Source organism: Lepus europaeus, chromosome 13 (genome assembly GCF_033115175.1).
Source record: "Lepus europaeus isolate LE1 chromosome 13, mLepTim1.pri, whole genome shotgun sequence".
Taxonomy (NCBI): Eukaryota; Metazoa; Chordata; class Mammalia; order Lagomorpha; family Leporidae; genus Lepus; species Lepus europaeus.
The window spans coordinates 75571158-75584225 of record NC_084839.1 but is presented as its reverse complement, the minus strand read 5'-3'; the positions used below and the strand labels follow the sequence as shown (position 1 = coordinate 75584225).

Sequence of the window (13068 nt, the reverse complement as noted above, 5' to 3'; positions counted from 1 at the left end):
GAATACCTGTTTGTTTTTTTTTTTCCAGCGAGGAAAAAGTCAAATTATTTCCTGATACAGAGAAGTGATGACCCTTATTTTCTATAGGGTGGAAATGATCCAATAACAATCATAATGCAATTAAAAGTGGAGCATGGAAAGTTAGCTTCCAAGTGCTAGAAATCACAGTATGCAGTCTGTTTCCTGGGCTGGAAATCATCTAATTAGATATTGGTTAGGCCATCCAATTGTTTCCCAGGTGACACAGTGGAAACGACATTGATTAAAAGTGATTTAAAACTACAGCTTAAAGAACAATTTGATTCTGGTGAAGAGACCATATCCTATCATCTAAGAAACTGGTAATCTTCAATTTTGTTTGCTGATAGAAATAATTTTAAGAAATTAAAATACATGCACCAATTTTGAATCTTAAAAATACTTCCAAACTTAGTCCAAATATATTATTATCTCATTGACTGAAAGGTTAAATGTTCATTAAATTTACCTCCCCAGAGGTATGCAGGAGCCTGAAAGTAAGAAGCAGTGGCCTCTAGGCAATGAAAAGAGGTGGCAATCTTAGCAGCTGCTGGAGATGCCTGACGCCTCGGCTTGAGGAGTGGACAATGACACAATGGAGCCAACTAGGGATTGCTTACATCTGAGATGGACTACAGAACAGCATGTGCTAGAAGTATAAGCTCAACTCAAACATAGGAGGATTACTTCATTTTTTTAAAAGATTTATTTATTTATTTGAAAGTCAGAGTTACACAGAGAAAGAAGAGACAGAGAGAGAAAGAGGTCTTCCATCCGATGGCTCACTCCCCAAATGGCTGCAACAACGGCTGGAGCTGTGTAGATCCGAAGCCAGGAGATAGAAGTTTCTTCCGGGTCTCCCACATGGGTGCAGTAGCCCAAGGACTTGGGTCATCTTGTACTGCTTTCCCAGGCCATAGCAGAGAGCTAGACAGGAAGTGGAGCAGCTGGGTCTTGAACTGGCACCAATATGGGATGCCGGTGCTTCAGGCCAGGGTGTTAACCCACTGCACCACAGCGCTGGCCCTGGAGGATCACTTCATTGAATAATCATGGGTGTCAGTTGTACCCAATACGTTCTCAAGCAGCAGCAAATACCTGTGGTGGGTTTCCAGGCAGAACTCAGACAGGCATTCTTAGCTGAGAGACCAAGAGGTACTTAAAACTGTACTGGAATATCAAGGTAGCTGACTTCCAAGCAAAAACCAGGCTCCATCTACTGTTTATAGAGCTGCTTTTCCAAGCAAAAACTGGGCTCCATCTACTGTTTGTGAAGCCTCTACCCAACTTATATTGTTTGTTTGAGAACTAAACAACACATCTTTATCTACAGCCTTTTCTTAGGTCTTAATGGTTCTGAAATTTTACTTTGGACATTGAATTTGGCGGAGCACCAATCATGACTGCGGGCGAGGGTATTAAGATGATGCCGTGTACTGGCTGTAGACTGAGTTCTACCCTGAAGGATGGGTGAATCCTCATTGGCATCTTTAAGGATTTTGACAAGTATAGGAATTTCATCCTCTGTGATCATGATGAGGAAGATAAAGCCATAGAACTGAAGCAACCAGAACATGAAGAAAAGCAGCTTTGGGGTCTGGGATGATGCATGGGAAGAACTTGCTGTCCAAGACTACTGAGGGCCCAACTCCCAAATACTGGCATCGCTGAGGAACTAATTGCTGGAGCTGCAGGAGGCCCTGGAGTTGGCAGGGCTGCTGGCAGAGGGGAATCAACTGGGGTCCCAATTCCTCAGGCTCCTGCTGTATTAGCAGGCCCTGTCCGAGGAGTTGGGGGCCCATCACAGCAGGTAACGACTCCACAGGGAAGAGGCACTGTAACAGCTGCTACTGTTGTTGCTACTGCCAGTACTGCTGGAGCCCCAACCCAGTATCCGCCAGCATGAGGGACTCCACCTCCACCTGTCGGCAGAACAACCTCACCTCCAGGAACTAGGGCACCTCCACCTGGCATGAGACCACCAATGGGTCCACCAATTGGGCTCCTCACTTCTGGACGGACAACAATAGGCCTGTCACCTCCAAGAATAAGATCCCCCTCTACCAGGAATTACAGGCCCATCTCCCCAAGGAACACACCCACCAAGACTCTATGATACTCTTGATCTGTCTCAGTCACTTTTTTCCCTGCAATGCATCTTGTGAAATTGTGCAGAGTGTGTGTGAGCTTTTAGCCCCTTCTTTCTTCATTCATAAATGCATAAAGCAATTTTAACAAAAAGAAAACAAGTTTCAAAAAGTGTTTTCTAGCAAATGTTTTTCATTTTATTCTTTAGGTTATAAACTCCTTGGTAGAAGTTACTATGTTTTATTTGTTTGTTAATTCAACAAAATATTAAAGAGTATATACCAGAAGGTGCTGGGGATATAAAGGCAGGGAATACAAGACTGATTTTCCTAAGGTGTGTTTAGAAAGCTTTGTAAAGTAACAGAAAAAAAATTATCCAAAAAGGTAGTGAACTATTTGAAAGAAAAAGAATCTCATTTATTCTCAAAACTTATTGAATGACGGGCAGGTATTGCAGCACAGCGGGTTATGCTGCCACTTAGGGTACCCAGAATCTCATGTCATAGTGCTGGATCCAATCCTAGCTACTCTGCTTCCAATCTAACTTCCCGCTAATGCACCAACGAGGCAGTCACAGATGGCTCAAGTACTTGGGTTTCTGCACCCATGTAGCAGACCTGGATCAAGTTCCTGGCTCCTGGCTTCGGCTTTGTCCAGCCCTGGCTGTTATGGGCACTTCTGGAGTAAACCATGAAGTAGAAGATCTCTCTCTTCTCTGTCCGCCCCTCTCTGTCATTCTGCCTTTCAAATAAATAAATGTTTAACAATAAAATAGTTGAATTGGTACACAATAGCATGAGATTCTGAAATACGACCCAAACAGCAATTCCATTTGGTTTAATACTTATAGTAAACCTTCAAACTCACCATATACTAGAATGAACCTCAAAGAGAAACATATAAATTCCTAAACACAGGTCTCTCAATCTATCAGTATAATCAATATAATCACCCAGTGCACAAGGAAATTAAGACTTTGGATTAAACAGAAATTTCACATTCTTTTTCTCTCATACTCAGTCGCAATTCTTCAGTTATTGCAGAACGAATACAGTATGGAAGCAGATCATGCAAGAGGGAGGAAAAGGAGGCAAAATATTCCTTTGACCATTTTTGATCAGTCAATGACTATGTTTTCCTTCTCCTTAACCATTTTCTATAAGGCTGCCTGTCTGTTTTGGGGGAACAATAACTTGGATGGAGAAGAGAGAGAACAAAATGACTTTAAAGAATAAAAGGAAGTGAGAAAGATTTATGAGGGCAAATAAAGCTTCTCTGGTTCAGATCAGTCTTTAAAACAACTTATCTCATGCATTTGTCAGAGGTGAAATTCACTGGAGGTTCAGATTTTAAAGCAAAGGGGAAAAGTGAGATACAGAAAGGGAGGGTGGAAATGGGGGTGAGAAAGGGATTTTTCTTATCATGTTACTGGAGGGAGCCATCTCCAGCATTTATACATTGCCACTTTTCGCTGGAGATACACACCATCAGATAATGAAAACAGCCCCCACATGTTTTAAAATCCCCCATTTAAAATTTAAATTCATTAGTTTATGAGCTGCTGAGAATTGACAGTTTTACACCCCAATCCTCCTCGGAATTTATGCAAAGGATGCCATAAAATGGAATAGGGGAGAATCTCCAAGCGAAAACACCAAACACAAATTGCTAAATAAAAACGCAGCTGAAGCCGATTTGCTGTGGGTCATATAACCGAGAATGTCGTTTTTATTAAGGGGAAGTTCTTTAAGCATTTGCTTCTCACCCAGCCACATTTTTTTTTTACTAACATTTAAAATATTAATGTACTGTTTTTATTGCTTCCCTCCTCTAACAGCGTTTCTGTAACTGGCTCCACACATATAAAATACGTCCTGTGTATCTGTAAGAGTTTCTTTTTCTGTAGTAGGAGGGTGTGTGTGCCTGAGTGTGGTTTCTTTCTGACAGTTTATATCACAACTAGACTGCAGTATCCTGATTTTAGAGATTATAATTATAACACATCTTGATATACACTAGAGGCTAGACTTCAGAAATACATGGAGGCTCCTGTCTGATTTGTTTTCAATGCTGGAACACAGTTCTTGCTGTGAAAGTTCACTTGAGGCTCTGCGCATGAGTGTAACACAGTACAACGAGGAGAGATCCAGGCTGAAAAAAGAAATCAGGTCTCCAAATAAAATATGTATTACAATGCTTTACAAATGGCTAGGATCACTAATTGGCAGGGAAATGCAAATAAGACCCACAATGAGGTATCACCTCATCCCAGTAAGAATGGTTATCATCCAGAAATCTAAAAAATAACAGATACTGGCACAGATATAAAGAAAAAGGTACCCTGATACACTGTTAGTGGAATGTAAACCAGCACAGCCACTATGGAAGATAATATGGACATTTTTCAGAAATCCAAAATTTGATGTACCATATGACCCAGCCATCCCACTGCTGGGAAATTAACCCAAAAGAAATGAAACCTGCAAATGAAAGCGTTATCAATACCCCATGTTTGTTAACAGCTTAATTCGTAAGAGCGAAGATATGGAATCAACCCAGATGTCTATAAACAGATGCCTGGATAAAGAAAATGTGGTATATAGACACAACGGGATACTACTCAGCCACTAAAAATGAATGAAATCCTGTGTTTCTCAACAAAATGGATGCAATTGGAGACAGTTGTGCTAGGGAAATAAGACAATCCCAAAAAGATAAATATATTTTCCCCTGATTTGTGGTAACTAATACATAGAGTACAAAAGACATGTAATGTATGTGATTAAACTGACATCTCAAGGTTTGATTATTGTTTATAGCTCCTGTCTGTATAGAGTTAGCCTTTCTACTTACTGCTTGTTGAATTCGTTATTTATTGGAGGATTAAGCCTGTGATTATAAAGTAAATTGAAAGTATGTCATAGCAAAAACTAAAAGAAAAATAAGAAAGGAAGGAGGAGGGAGGGAAATATCATTACGTAGTTAAAACTATATTTAGGGGCTGGTGCTGTGGCGCAGCGGATTAATGCCCTGGCCTGAAGCGCCAGCATCCCATATGAGCACCGGTTCTAGACCTGGCTGCTCCACTTCCGATCCAGCTCTCCGCTGTGGCCTAGGAAAGCAGTACAAGATGGCCCAGGTCCTTGGGCCCCAGCACCCACGAGGGAGACCTGGAAGAAGCTCCTGGAAGAAGCTCCTGGCTCCTGGCTTCAGATCGGTGCAGTTCCAGCCATTGAAGCCAATTGGGGAGTGAACCAGTGGATGGAACACCTCTCTCTCTCTCTCTCTGCCTCTCCTCTCTAACTCTGACTTTCAAACAAATCTTTAAAAAAAACCTATAAATATGAAATACATGAAACCTATTCTGTTTATGGAAATAAATAAATATATATAAATGCATAAATAAGAAGTAAATAAGGAAAAAAGGAGATGTAGTCCCAGGATCTCTTTTCTTGCTCCTTCTAACTTTATTGTTCCAGCTTTTGTATTCAGGTCTATAGTCCATTGCAAATTGTTTTTTTTACCTGGAGTACGGTACGGGTCAAGGTTGTTTCTCTGTTGAACCGTTCTGGATTCCTTGTTGAAATCATTTGACAGTGTATTTATGGGGCTATTTCTTGGCTCTCTGTTTCCTTCCATTGACCCACTTGTCTCTCCTTTCACCAATACTACATTGTCCTGACTGCTACAGATTTTCAGTCTCTTTAAAATAAAAATTTCAGAATAGTTTTAAATTTACAAAACAAAATATAAAGTTGTACAAAGGATCCTGTCCATATGCCCCACAACCAGCTCCCCCTATTGATAAGATCTTATACATTTTTCACAATTAATGAACTACACTTAGCTCCTCCTAATTATTTAAATCCAAACTCTTTCTATACCTCCCATCACTCCTAGCCCCTAGAAATTAGAATTCTGTGTTCAGATTGAGTTTTTTTGCTTGTTTATTTTGTTTTGTTTTTAGTTTCCACATGAGGGAGAACACTATGTCTTATTTCATTTATCATGATGTCCTGTAGTTCCAATCATTTTGCTATAAATGACAGGATTTCATTTTTTTCTAATGGCCGATAGAAAGTAATTCTAATTATATGAATTTATTTTCATTGCTGATTTAATTAAAGACCAACAAGGAAAAATTCTGAAGTTTTACTCTTTTTCCAATTTAATAAATGAGGAACTGTTTTCGGATTTCCATAGTTGCTTTTACATAGCTGAAATAAAAAAAAAAAGAAGTAGTCCTTCAACTCTGTTCGTTTTATGAGAGTGTTTTAATGATTTTGTCTTTTCTCTTGCCAAATAAAATTCAATTTCTTTCAGTTGCCCTTTCACAATGCCACTACTCTCACACTTCAGAGAAGGGGGCCCTGAAGGAGCTGAGTGAACATTCTACACCTGAACCTTCAGACTGACTTGAAGCAACGAACATCTAGAGACCTGTTGGTGTTCAGGGCTCCTCAAATTTCCTGCGATTTGAATCAAACGCTGATTCTACAAGCAGGTAGACCTTCCCAAAGATTAGGGAATAAGGCAATAACAATTCAAGTTGAAAAAGCAGATCCCATTTTACAGATGAATTTGCTTCCTTGAGGCATGGAAAGCCTTCCTTCATCTTGGTATGTCAACCCCATAACAGACTTTCCAGTCCACAGTAGGTGCTCACATAGTATTCCATGAGACTTTTTGCATAAAATCACCTTGCCAAGGTACTCACTATTTCCTGGATGAGCTCTCTCTTTCACATACAACACTCTACTTACTTACTTTTCCCCTTTTGCCTTAGCACACAGCAAAGTTTTCTTGCCTTCAAAATTATACATCAGGGGGCTGGCACTGTGGCCCAGTGGATTAACCTCTGACCAAGAGGTTAGCATCCCATTTGAGCACCTGTTCAAGTCTTGGCTGCTCCATTTCTGTCCCAGCTCCCTGCTGATGTGCCTGGAAAAGCAGCAGAGGATGGCCCAGCTGCCACCTACGTGGGAGACCCAGATGGAGTTCCAAGCTTCTAGCTTTACCTGGCCCAGTCCCAGCAGTAAAGGCCATTTGGGGACTCAACCAAAAGATGGTTCTCTTTCTCTCTGCCTTTCAAATGAATAAATAAATCTTTAAAAATCATTATATGTCAGGTGAGATAGAGACTATCTTTTGTACTTCAAAATATCCCATCATCCTTTGCATGAGAGAATAACCCATTTAGTTGGGGGATAATCCATCAAGAGAGTTATCGAGCTCACCAGCCTCAGCCTCAGGCAGAGCAGACACTCAGTTACTAACAGTAGGGTGGAAGGGCAAGTGCACTCTCTGTTGTAAATGCTCTCCAAGACAAGGGCAAACCTGGTTTCTCTGTACCAGTGAAGGAACTGCCCATGGCAGCAATCCATTCAAGGAGGAATCAAACAGGACTCATGTTTCCCACAAAGCCTAACATAAAACCATGTAATTCTCCTAGCCCATGTATAGGACAAGATAAAAAGGAGGAGTAAAGTCTGGTGAATAGAGGATACAGAATGAGCTCCAAGTGCCCTTGGCAAAAGAAACAATATGCACAAAAGAAAAAAAAAAGCTGTACCAGATGGAGCTGAAAGGGGTTTGTCAGATTTTCTAAAGAGCCTGAAGAAGCCAGGTCCAAGATGTCCCGCCCTCCCATCCTTCCCACCACAGCTGGATTTCTTCGGTGGTTCCCTAACTGCTCTCTCCGGTCATCCTGACCTCTGAAATAGAGACCTCACACAAAGGACAGCATGGCTATTCTAAAGCATTAACTGATGCACATCACTCTTCTGATTAGTGCTCTTCCCTTGTGCCACCAAGAATTCAGGAGAAATTCTAAACCTTTCATCATGTCACCTATGCCCACATGTCTGCTCCTCACTCACCACACCTGCCACAGCTCTGCATGTGCTATTTCCTTGGCTAACGCATCCACATGCCCTTCTTTTTCCAGGATTGAGCTAAAACTCCACTCGCTCCAGGAGTCTACACTCTTAAATGCCCCTCCCTACATGCCGACAACACCCTGCTCTTTCTGCTGAAGTCCAGCATAGCAACCATCTTAGAGCTGGTATGTTGTCAAAACTGCAAAGATCCTGTGTTTACAAAGCTGCCTGTCCTCATGCCTGTATGTTATGTGGTTAACCCTGGACTTAGCATCTAGTCAGTACTTAATATGTGACCAAAGAGCCTGAATAGATCCATCAGCAGTGTAGTTGTGTCCCTGGGTGGTTCTAATATATGACAAATGAAATACTGTCACATTTTCCTTGATTTTTCTTATTTTTTAACGTTTACATGGCTATCTAGTGTACTCATTTTAAGTACTTATCCAATAACTTTTTAAAAGCTTACCTTTATTACTGCCACAATAACCAGTACATAGAACACTTCCTGTGCCCCATCTTAATCCCAGCTTCTGGACAATGACAAATCTACCTTCTTTAACTATAATTAGCTTGAATGACTTTTAGAATTTTATATAAATATAATCATACAGGCTGTTTTCTTTTTTGAGATTGGCTTGTTTAACTCAGCAAAATATTGAAATTCACTTTTGTGTGTAGCATTAATGAATTATAATTAACTTATCTATTTATACTGGTCAACAACATGTGAATTCTTTCCAGTCTGGTGCTATTATGAGTAAAAGTGCTATGAAAATTAGTGTGCAGTCTTTCCATAGGTGTAGTTTTCATTTCAAATTAGTAAATTCCTAGAAGTGGTCACTGTTGGGTACTATGGTACAAGGAATTTGTACCATTCACTTTTCTACCAAAATACATGAAAGTTGCAGTTGCTCCATATCATTTGGCATTATCAAATTTTTCAATTTTAGTCATTGGGGGTGGCATTGTGGCATAGCAGGTAAATCCACCACCTATGACATTGGCATTCCATAGAGGTGCCAGTTTAAGTCCCAGCTGCACCACTACTGATCCAGCTTCCCGCTAATGACCTGGGAAAAGCAGCAGAAGATGGCCCAAGCATTTGGGCCCATGCTACCCACGTGCGAGACCCAGATGAAGCTCCTGGCTTTGACTTGGGTCAACATTGGCCATGGCAGCCACCTGGGGAGTGAACCAGCAGATGAAAGATATCTCTCTCCTCTCTCTCTGTAACTCTTTCTTTCAAAGAAATAAATGAATCTTTAAAAAAAATTTAGTCATTTTAGTGGCTGTAACTTTTTAAAGCATCTCTTATTTATCTTTCTATAATTGCCTTTCCATTTCCTTGGTGTAAGTTCTAGAACCAGAAGAGCTGTATAACTGACTTATGAAGTGAAGTTTAGTTAAGACTTTTTTATATTATTTAGCAAGAAGACAATATAAATAGGATCTGAGTCAGAAATAATAAGAGAGGGGCTGACATTGTACCACAGCAGGTTAAGCTGATGCTTGTGATGCAGTTATCCCAAATGAGCACCAGTCCAATTCCAGGCTTCTCCACTTATGATCCAGCTCCCTAATTAGGAGCCTGAGCCTGGGAAAGCAGTGGAAAATGGTCAAAGTGCCTGGGCCACTACCACCTATGCGCGAGATCCAGATGAAGCCCCAGGCTCTGGCTGTGGCCTGGCCCAGCTCCAGCCATTGCAGTCATTTGGGGAGTGAACCAGCAGATGGAAGATCATTGTCTCTTGTTCTTCTCTTCCTCTCTGTGTAACTCTGCCTTTCAAGTAGGTGGAAGGAAGGAAGGAAGGAAGGAAGGAAGGAAGGAAGGAAGGAAGGGAAAGAAGGAAGGAGGGAGACAGGGAGGGAGGGAAGAAGGGTAAAGTGAACTGGGACGGACAAGTCCATAAGGAGCATGATTGAGAAAAAGGAAAGAAGATGCAAGCTGGAAAGGTAACTAACTGAAAAGTCCTTATAGGTTAAAAAGTAGATAAGCTGAGGAACATACAACCCATGTTTTCCTGGGAGCCCGTCTCCATTCCTGAGAACTGTACATGGCTGAGTGCTGAAGAGGGTCTCTGTTAAGACCTGTTGATGTCCTTCTGGGAGTGGGAATACTTTGTGGCATTGAGACCATTTTAAAGAAGGGCTTGAGAATTTATCAGGGTGCCAGACATACTAAGAAAACAGAGTACACTAAGGTATCAATGTATTATTGTCCCAAAGTAGGTCATAAGTAGTAGAAAGAAAAGTCCTTTAAATCCCTAGTGCTCCTTTCCCGATAGTCTCCAGCCATGCACTGCCATAATTGGTGATGAGTAACCACTCATAGTTTATAAAGTATGTTTCAGTGATGGACTAATCTATAGGTGTATTTAGCATAATAATAATTAATTTCCTAATTTTTATGGAAGTTCATTTTGGGGAGCTGTGCCATAAGCACCTTGATAAGCAAGTTATATATAACATGTCATTAAATCCTCACACAGTCATAAGAGCTGGACATTATTATCACCTTCCTTTTGCAGTGAAGGAAAAGGAGACAAAGAGTGAACTGAATTATCAGAATTAAAATAACCAGCCTGTTGGGAAGCCAAGATTGGAATTCAGGTCCAGTCATCCTCAAAACCCTAGGCCTGAATCACTGCCCTGAGCTGAAACAGTGTACACTACAGAAGTTACCTTGCCCTACAACCCAGCAGAGTATCAAGATAACTACCGTTACAAATGACACCTTTGCTAAAAGCTGTGTGATATCATTATCAATCATTAACACCTAGCCCTGGGCAACTCTTCTTAAAGCTAGTCACCATCCTAGATGCTCCAGAATGGGTAGGTTAGGAATAAAGAATACAGCATGGGCAATGGAGGAAAAAGCTGAAGTATATTCATATGCCCATATCATTGACTTCCTATGGCACTGACTTCCACAGGGCAGAATGAAGGGCTGGGCATCAGACAGGAACAGAAGAGCTGATGCCAAAGGAAAGGAAAAACAAGGAAAGGGATATGGATATGGATGGATGCTGGAAATGAATCAGAGACCAGTGCTGGCCATCTATATGGTGGATTCAATAAGCTTTACTGAATATTTGAGGTTCTCTATGTAATCTTGTAGAAATAGTTCACGGTTTGCAGATTTTAAGATCTAAGTTCAAGTGTGTTTTGTCCTGAATTTTTAGGAACTCATTAAAATATTTATGAGGTTTAATAACCTAATTTGAACATTATCACAGAATTTGCAGAATTATTTTGGGGATTCCATTAGTTTATGTAGGGATACGTACTATACAGACTATTCAAAAACCTCATCTTGTTTCCTTTCTTCTTTTTTCACTCACCTTTAGGCTTAAGCAGCATTTAATACAAAAATAGTCACAGAGAAGGAAATCTGAGACTGTCTACCCCTTACTTCAGTTGCTCCAAGGCTATAGGAGTTAGGCTGTGTGATCTGGTTTTGTTCTTATAGAACATCTTGCTCTTCATGGGCTCTCCTGCCCCATCCCACACAGGCATATGGAGACACAATGAGGAAAGTGAGTCACACTGCCATTCTACCACCTTCTCTAGCTTATCCATTCTCCCTACAAACAAATGCCAAGATTTAAAAAAAAAAATTAATTTACATCTTTCAAAACAGAGAATGCCATATCTAATAAAACTCTTACCTGTTTAAATATTTTGTGTCATGGTGATTTGTTGTAATTGGATACATGTTACCACATAGCATCTGTTCTTTACCTCAAAACTAGGATTCTTCAGGAACCCAATGTGGTAGAATGTTCTTTGGATAATGTTTCACTGTACACACACCTTTGTTAGTGGGTAAAGCTGCTGCTTGCAGTGCTGCCATTCCATATGGGCGCTGGTTCGTATCGTGGCTGCTCTACTTCCAATCCAGCCCTCTGCTGTGGTTGAGGAGGGCAGTAGAAGATGGCCTAAGTCCTTGGGCCATTGTACCCATATGGGAGACCTGGAAGAAGCTCCTGGCTCCTGGCTTCAGATTGGTGTAGTTCCAGCCATTGCAGCCACCTGGGGAGTGAACCAGCGGATGGAAGACCTCCCTCTCTCTCTCTCTGCCTCTCCTTCTCTCTCTGTGTAACTCTGACTTAAAAATAAATAAATAAATATTTTTAAAAAAATAATAAAGTAAAAATTATTTATTTACTTACTTAGAGAGAAAGGAAGGAGAGAGATCCTGCACCCGGATGCTACAAAGGCCAGAGCCAGGCAATCACATTCCAGGATCTGGGAATGAAATTCAGGTCTCCAGCATGGGTAGGAGGGACCCAAGTGCTTGAATCATCACCTCTTACCTCCCAGAGCATGCATCAGCAGGAAGCTAGAATTGGGAGTGGAGCCGGAACGCAAACCCAGGCATTCTGATATGAATACAGATGTGCCAAAAGGTTTCTTAACCACTAGGCTAAAGGTCCAAGTGTAGTTGTTTTTCACTAATGCATATCTGCAAGTCCAGGCCATTAATCAAACTGATAAATAAATAAACATTTTAAAGTCAGAATGAAATCACTTCTTAACATTATTTTAGAAAATCAGTTGACTCCCCAGCTAAACATCAAAGAATTTTGGAGGTCAGAAGCTGTGGGCTCCATCACTACATATCTGCATGTCACTATTAGAAACATTAGACTATTTGCCAAGAAACATTAGAAATATAGTATTATTAGTAAACTGTCATAAAGGTTCAAGATGGAACGATATACAGCTACTAAACATCATTTTTTGGAAAAAAAAAGTTTAGTGGTTTAGTGACATTGAAAAATGCTTAAGATATGACTGCTAAAGTTTCCAAACATACAATGTGCTATGGAGCCAGTGTTGTAGCCTAGCAGATTAATCCACAGCAACCCTGCCATCCCATATAGGGGTACTGATTTGAGTTCCCACCACTCTGCTTCCTATCTAGCTTCCTGCAGATATACCTGGAAAGGTAGCAAATGATAATCCAAATACTTAGGCCCCTATCACTCATGGAGAAGACCCGGATGGAGTTTCTGGCTCCTGGTTTTAACCTGTCCAACCCTGGCTGTTGTGGTCATTTGGAGAGTAAACTAGCAGA

At 40.8% G+C, this 13068-nt stretch overlaps 1 protein-coding gene and 2 pseudogenes across 1 annotated transcript in view; 2 read left to right on the top strand and 1 right to left on the bottom strand.

The window, feature by feature from the left end:
* CTNNA2 (catenin alpha 2) overlaps nt 1-13068 on the bottom strand; it is a 1271675-nt gene that overhangs the window by 593559 nt on the left and 665048 nt on the right. The window lies entirely within an intron of this gene.
* LOC133772969 (SNRPN upstream reading frame protein-like) lies at nt 614-1181 on the top strand (annotated as a pseudogene).
* Nucleotides 1418-2183, top strand: LOC133772968 (small nuclear ribonucleoprotein-associated protein N-like; annotated as a pseudogene).